This window comes from Rhincodon typus, chromosome 1 (assembly GCF_021869965.1).
Source record: "Rhincodon typus isolate 14 chromosome 1, sRhiTyp1.1, whole genome shotgun sequence".
NCBI classification, from domain to species: domain Eukaryota; kingdom Metazoa; phylum Chordata; class Chondrichthyes; order Orectolobiformes; family Rhincodontidae; genus Rhincodon; species Rhincodon typus.
Window position 1 is genome coordinate 51,578,039 of NC_063332.1, and position 8,095 is coordinate 51,586,133.

The following is an 8,095-nucleotide window of genomic DNA, read 5'->3' on the forward strand; positions in this document are numbered from 1 at the left end:
CGGAGAGAGTGGTCCCTCCGGAAAGCAGATAAGGGTGGGGAGGGAAAGATGTCTTTGGTGGTGGGGTCGGATTGCAGATGGCGGAAATGTTGGAGGATGATGCATTGGATCTGGAAATTGGTGGAGTGGTACGTGAGGATGAGGGGGATTCTGTTTTGGTTGTTATTGCAGGGAGGGGGTGTGAGGGATGAGTTGCGGGAAATGCAGGAGACACAGTGGAGGGTGTTCTCGACCACTGAGGGGGGGACGTTGCGGTCCTTGAAAAACAAGGACATCTAAGATGTACGGGAGTGGATGTCTCATCCTGGGAGCAGATGCAGCGGAGGTGAAGGAATTGGAAATAGGGGATGGCATTTTTGCAGGAAGGTGGGTGGGAGGAGGTGTATTCTAGGTAGCTGTGGGAGTCGGTGGGCTTGAAACGGATATCGGTTTCTAGGTGGTTGCTGGAGATGGAGACAGAGAGGTCCAGGAAGGAGAGAGAGGTATTAGAGATGATCCAGGTGAACTTAAGGTTGGGGTCGAAGGTGTTGATGAAGTGGATGAACTGTTCGAGCTCCTCGTGGGAGCACGAGGTGGCGCCGATACAGTCATCAATGTAACGGAGGAAGAGGTGGGGTTTAGGGCCAGTATAGGTATGGGAGAGGGATTGTTCCATGTAACCTACAAAGAGGCAGGCATAGCTTGAGCCCATGTGGGTACCCATGGCCACCCCCTTTGTCTGTAGGATGTGGGAGGAATTGAAAGAGAAGTTGTTGAGAGTGAGGACGAGTTCGGCTAAGCGGATGAGGGTGTCAGGATGAGGGCAGGATGAGGCATTCCACTCTCGTACATCTCAGATGTCCTCGTTTTTCAAGGACCGCAAATTCCCTCCCTCAGTGCTCGAGAACACCCTCGACCATGTCTCCCGCATTTCCCGCAACTCATCCCTCACACCCCCTCCCCGCAATAACAACCAAAACAGAATCCCCCTTGTCCTCACGTACCACTCCACCAACCACCAGATCCAACGCATCATCCTCCGACACTTCCGCTATCTGCAATCCAACCCCACCACCAAAGACATTTTTCCCTCCCCACCCTTATCTGCTTTCTGGAGGGACCACTCCCTCCATGACTCCTTTGTCAGCTCCACACTTCCCTCCAGCCCCACCTCACCCGGCACTTTTCCCTGTAACTGCAGGAAGTGCTACACCTGCCCCTGCACCTCTCCCCTCACCCCCATCCCAGGCCCCAAGAAGACTTTCCACATCAAGCAGATGTTCACCTGTACATCTGCTAATGTGGTATACTGCATCCGCTGTTCCCGTTGTGGCCTTCTCTACATTGGGGAAACCAAGCGGAATCTTGGGGACAGCTTTGCAGAACACCTACGTTCGATTCGCACTAAACAACTGCACCTCCCAGTTGCGAACCATTTCAACTCCCACTCCCATTCCGCAGACGACATGTCCATCCTGGGCCTCCTGCAGTGCCACAATGATGCTACCCGAAGGTTGCAGGAACAGCAACTCATATTCCGCTTGGGAACCCTGCAGCCCAATGGTATCAATGTGGACTTCACAAGCTTCAAAATCTCCCCTCCCACTACCGCATCCCAAAACCAGCCCAGCTCATCCCCGCCTCCCTAACCTGTCCTTCCTCCCACCTATCCCCTCCTCCCACCTCAAGTCCCAACCCCATCTCCTAACTACTAACCTCATCCCGCCCCCTTGACCTGTCCGTCCTCCCTGGACTGACCTATCTCCTCCCTACCTCCCCACCTACACTCACCTTTACTGGCTCCATCCCCGCCTCTTTGACCGGTCTGTTTCCTCTCCACCTATCTTCTCCTCTATCCATCTTCTATCTGCCTCCCCCTCTCTCCCTATTTATTTCAGAACCCCCTTCCCCTCCCCCATTTCTGAAGAAGGGTCTCAGCCCGAAACGTCAGCCTTCCTGCTCCTCTGATGCTGCTTGGCCTGCTGTGTTCATCCAGCTCTACACGTTGTTATCTCACAATCTGTGTAGGCTTGGACCTAAAGCATTTAAATTTTGCTCTAAACAGACGCACATGGAAAATTCCAATGCTAGACAAAAAGAACAGGATCTAACTATTTGTCCAAGTTGGACACCAAGCAAAACATATTGATCCGTTCCCATGGCAGAGAGATCTCAAGAAATCGCTATCTTCAGGATATTATCCTAAAGAGTCTTTCTCCAAACGTTAGACCATAAGACCATAGGATATAGGAGTAGAATTAGGCCATTTGACCCAGCGGGTCTGCTCTGTCACTCAATCATTGCTCATATGTTTCTCAAACGTATTCTGTTGCCTTCTCCCCATTACTTTTGATCTCCTTACTCATCAAAAACCTGTTTATCTTTGTCTTGATTACACTTAATGATCTGGCCTCCATAGCCTTCTATGGCAATGTGTTCCACAGAGTCACCACCCTCTGGCTGAAGAAATTCTTCCTCATCTTAGTTCAAAAGGAATGTCCCTTCACTTTGAGGGGTGTGCCCTTGGATGCTAGTCTGTCCCGCAGTTGGAAATATCTTCTCCATGTCCACTCTATCCCGGCCTCTCAGCATTCTGTAAATTTCAATCTGATCCTCCCTCATCTTTCTAAACTCCATTGAGTACAGACCCAGAGTCCTTAACCGCTCCTCACATGACAAGCCCTCATTCCCAGGATCATTCTTATAAATGTCCTCAGGATCCCTTACAATGCTAAAACATCCTTCCTTAAATACAAGGTCCAAAACAGCTCACAATATTCCAACCGCAGTCTGACCCAAGCCTTATACAGCCTTAGCAGTACATTTCTGCTGTTGTACTCTAGCCCTCTCAAAATGAATGCTAACATTGCATTTGCCTTCCTAACTGCCACATGTTAACCTCAAGAGATTCCTGAACTAGGACTCTTAAGTCCCTTTTTACTTTAGATTTCAGAAGCCTTTCCCCATTTAAAAATAATATATGCCTCTATTCTTCCTACCACAGTGCATAACTTCACATTTGCCCACATTGTATTCCATCTGCCACTTCTTTACTCACTCTCCTATCTGTTCATGTCCCATGCAGCCTCCCCACTTCCTCAAAACTACCTGTCCCTCCGGCTATCTTTGTATCATCTGCAAAATTAGCAACAGTGCTTCCAGTTCCTTTGTCCAGATCATTAATGTGTAACGTGAATAGTTGTGGTGCTAACACTGACCTCTGCAGAACTCCACTAGTCACCTATTGACATCCTGAGAAAGACCCCTTTGTCCTTACACTCTGCCTTCTGCCAGTCAGCCAATGCTTCATCCTTAGCCCTAACATCATGGGCTCTTATTTTGTTCTGCAGCCTCCTGTGCAGCACCTTGTCAAAGGCCATCTGAAAATCCAAATGAATCACATCCAGTGGCTTTTCTAACTTGCTTGTTACTTCCTCAAAGTATTCAAACAGATTTTTCGGGCATGACCTCCCTTTGATGAAGCCACGCTGACTCAGCCTATTTTACCATGCACTTCCAAGTTCTCCATAATCTACTGATGTCAGGCTAACCAGCTTATCATTTCCCATCTTTGCCTCCCTCCCTTCTTAAACAGAAGTGTTACGTTAGCTTTGGGGATATGTGACATGGCAATGAGAGCAGGTACCAAATTCAGCTCGCCACATGCTCTGAATGCCTGCCAGGTTCTCCATACCGAAAATGCCTATTTTTTTGGTGAGGTTAATAAGACCAGAAGGAGAATATTAATTAGGTTAGTTGGGGCATTAACAAGGTGGTTACCGAATGTTAATAGCCATCAATTGGCATCTCCACGCTACCGAGTGAGAATCTCAACGCACAGCTTGTGAAAAGCATAAAAAGTGAAACAAGATGATCTCGACATTGAGTTGGATGTCACCCTCTCGTGGCCCAATTCTGCCACACATCTCACCCACATTGCTGACATGCCCATTGCCAGGGTACAATCCACTAGTACCAACTGTACACACTAGGGACATTGGCATCCGAAATTCAGCAAATCATTTCCACCATCCTGGCACCTCTCCAATGCATTGGTAATGTGCATTGGAATCACAACGTGGCATCACAGGGTATATTGGCAACCAGCAATGTATAGCTGCATGGATACATTTACTGGACAGGGACATTCTCCCAGCCCATGTTGTGGACCAGCAGGCGTACTACAGCTGCTCCCTTTCTGCCTTAGTGTGCATTTACCTGGCACCTACCAGCATGCCGACAGCACACCTTGCATTGTCTTGCCTTGCAGTGTTGCTTGGGTACAGTCACAAAGCCAGGTAGCTGGCCGTGGTGCTCAGTAATCCTCAGAAAAGGGTGTTGACATCTTGCTATACTGCACTGTGCCACATCATTGTTACACATATCCCCCTCAGTCTTCTCTGCTCTAAAGAAAACAATCCAAGCCTATCTAGTGTCTCCTAGGAGCTCAATTTCTCCATCCGGGCAACATCCTGGTGAACCTCCTCTGTACCCCCTCTGGTGGTATCACATCCTTCCTTAATGAGGTCACCAAAACTGCACACAGTTCTCCTGCAGTGGCCTGACTCCTTCTAATCTGCTCTGTACAACTTCAATGTTACCTCCTTGCTCTTATACTCTGTGCCACGACTGATGAAAGCAAGTGTCTCATATGCCTTCTTAACTATCCTATTCACGTGCTCTGCCACCTTCAGAGATCTGTGAATAATTGCCCCAAGATCCATCTGTTCTCTAAGCTATCCAGTGTCCTGTCATTCATTAAATACTTCCTCATCTTGTTTCTTCTTCCAAAGTGCATCAGGGATTATGTCATCAAAGTGCACCATGAATCATGACTAATTTGATTTTAACATCAATTCCACATTCCTGCATATCCCCTATAAATTTTCATCCCCTCAGTAATCAATAATCTGCCTCTGCAATAAAAACATTTAAGATCCTGCATCCATTGGTCACTCTTCCCATTCTGAAGAAGGGTCACTGGACTGGAAAAATTAGCTCTGTCTTTCTCTCTCCACAGATGCTGCCAGATCAGTTGGTTTTCTCTGGCAATTCCAGTTTTTGTTCTGAATCCCCAAAACTGCCTCACTCACAGTCACACCCTTCTGTCTTTAACCATGTTCCAAATTTGATGTAATCAAGTTGCGGTAAATAACGCCTGAAACATGGGTATATCTCCCCCCTCCCTGATGTGTAGCTCAGACTGTAGTTCATCAGATCTAAGCCAAAATTCCTCAAGCTGCCAATATGTGCTGCAAATGTGGCCACCGGCATCCACAGGTCCCCACATACTACAGCTGTAACACACCACCTGCCCAACCATCTCTGTTCCATAAATTAATTAATTTAGCTGTTAAATATTTTAAAGATTAATTTCTTAACTGTGCTCTTCACCTGGTAAGATTGTCTCCAGATTTAAACCAATTGGCCAATCAAAAGACATGGACTAAATACTCACCAATCATCACCTCTTTTCCTCTGATGTTACACTTTGGTTCTTCCAAGAAGAAATAAGTTAAAGGGGCTTTTTTGCTGCCAGTTTCTATCTCCCACCATTAATGCCCTTCTCATGCAAGTCAGCTCTTCTCTTTACAAAGGTACTGATTCGAGCTCACACTATATTTGTGACACTGTTGACTCAACGCTGTCTCATGTTCTTTATGAAGCTGCTGTTCCCACTCTCACATGGTCCATGTGACGCTGCTGTCCCTGTTCTCTCTCACACTGTTTCAGATGCACAGTCTCCTCCTCTCACTTTCTTAGTCTGCTTCACAGCAATGCTGAATTGCTGCACACTCCTTCCAATCTGCTTCACAATGATACCAATTCATTACATACTCCTCCCAGGAATGAACAGAAACCAACATAAGGAATTGTATAGTACTTCCAGTCACCAAATAAAGCACACAAAGATGAACTCAGAATGATAAGTTTTATCATGAAAACAAGCAGTCCTCTTACATTGTGCAAGACAGCACAACTTACAAGCAAAGAACACCCAAGCAATAAGTTCCCAGAAAAGTCTGATCATGAGATCCAAGAGGATTCGTAAACCACCCATGTATTATGAACTCCTAAATTTGTTAATTCTTAAACTCTTAAACAGAGACTTACTGTTGTCTAAATAGCTTTAGCAACTCCCTGATTATATATGTAATTTTATTTTTAATACTTACAATGTTGACTTGGAATAATTACAAAAGGTATGACATCAGTTTAAGAAGTAACATACCATTTCATAGTCTAGCTCTCACTAATCGCTGTGAGGGAGTATAGCTGTGCTCTCCTGTAATAATAGTCGCTGGACCTCAGTGACAAATCTGACTGCTAAGCAATCTTGTAACACATCTTTAAAACCTTCATCCAGATTATCAACCCTGGTGTGAGACTGATAAGTTTGAGAAGGCAAACACAGTACCACAACACTATGTACTTGTGGTTAGTGGTTCACCATTTGAAGACCCCTGCTCTAATCAAGCCTCTGAAACAAACTGGTGCTAATATTTGAACTGGTGCTTACAAAAGCCAGAATATGTGTTGATGATGCAGTACAAAGACTGTCCACCTGATTCTCAACTGGTAGAGGGATGGCCTCATTGCAGAACCTAAAATAAAAGAAAGGAGTAAGAGTTAGTTCTTTGTGAAGAAAAACGTGGCTGCTGACAGCATTTACAAATTGCCATGTTGAGTGTGCAGGATGGGAGAAAAGGCGTACTGGAAAAAGAAGACAAGTTATGAAGAAACACTGAGTACTGTCTTAACAAGGTATAGATAGAGTAGACAGCCAGAGACTTTTTCCTAGGGTGGAGGTAGCTATTACGAGGGGGCATAGTTTTAAAGTGAGTGGAGGTAGATATAGGGGAGACGTCAGAGGTAGGTTGTTTACTCAGAGAGTGGTAGGGGCGTGGGATGCATTGCCAGAGAGGGTAGTGGACTCGGCCTCATTAGGGGCATTTAAGCAGCTATTAGATAGGCATATGGATGATAGTATAAAGTAGGGGTGGAGGTTAGATAGACTTTTGGATTAGGGTAAAAGTTTGGCACAACATCGTGGGCCGAAGGGCCTGTGCTGTACTGTACTGTTCTATGTTCTATGTTCTATCAGCAGCATTGCCACTTTCATAGCCTTGACTCCTGTCAGTAAAAACCAGAACATTTTTTTTAAAGGAGAGGCATATGGTTGGCCATTTTCTCCAGGGACAGATTGCCATCTCAAATTATGTGTCACCTTTTCCTGTGAAAATAAGCAAGTCTGCCAATGGCAATCTTGTGAGGTAGTTAGAGAAATTGCTTTTCATGGTGAATAACCAGAAAGTGTAAGTGGCGTGGAGGACTGAAAGTTCCAACATTGGTGAGTGTGTGACTTGGATGACAATGGGATGGAATGAAATGTGGTCCTGTATTTGTAGAAAAGGGAAGGGAAGAGGGGCAGGAAGCTTTATTTTTACGATGGATTTGAGCGTCGTTGGCAAGTCCAGCACTTGTTGCTCAATCGAAATTGCCTTTGAGAAGCTTATGATGCACTGGATCTTGAAATAGCTGCAATCCATGTGATGTAAGGACAGCCACAGTGCTGTTGGGAAGGGAGCTACAGGATTTTTAAACAAAGACAGTGAAGGAACAACAATACAACACCAAATTAGGATGCTTGTAATTTTTCTGCATTCCTTCATGGTACGTGGGTGTTGTTAACTGGGCCAGCATTTTTTACCCATCCCTAGTTGCCCTTGAGAAGATGATGGCAAGATGCCTCCTTGAACCATTGCATTTCATGTGCAGTAAGCAGACCCACAAATTGGAGGGGAGTTGTAGATAATGTGTTCCTGTGCATCTGTTGCCTTTAAAATGGTTGGTGTTGTGGGTTTGGAAAATTTAAGAATGTTGCTGACCTTTATCCAATGTAGGTCTTTGAGCCTGCTTCACATTAAAGTCAGGAAAACTATTTAAACCCTGCACAAAGCACCAGTATCAAAATTCTCCAGGCGTATCTCCATTGAAGAATTCAACAGCCATCTGAAATAGCCTGGCTTCACTTGGCCTTGTGATCTTTGGGCTGTCAACTAAAAGCCACAATGCACTGTATTAGGATTGCAGAGTAAGGTTAGTTAATGTGAAA

At 45.5% G+C, this 8,095-nt stretch overlaps 1 long non-coding RNA gene across 2 annotated transcripts in view; it reads right to left on the reverse strand.

The window, feature by feature from the left end:
* LOC125484282 overlaps positions 1-5,784 on the reverse strand; it is a 31,387-nt gene extending 25,603 nt beyond the window's left edge. For both annotated transcript variants that reach the window (XR_007263120.1, XR_007263119.1), the window contains exon 1: positions 5,438-5,784. This is a non-coding gene — a long non-coding RNA (uncharacterized LOC125484282). The remainder of the gene's footprint in view (positions 1-5,437) is intronic.
* Between the last annotated feature and the right edge of the window lie 2,311 nt (positions 5,785-8,095).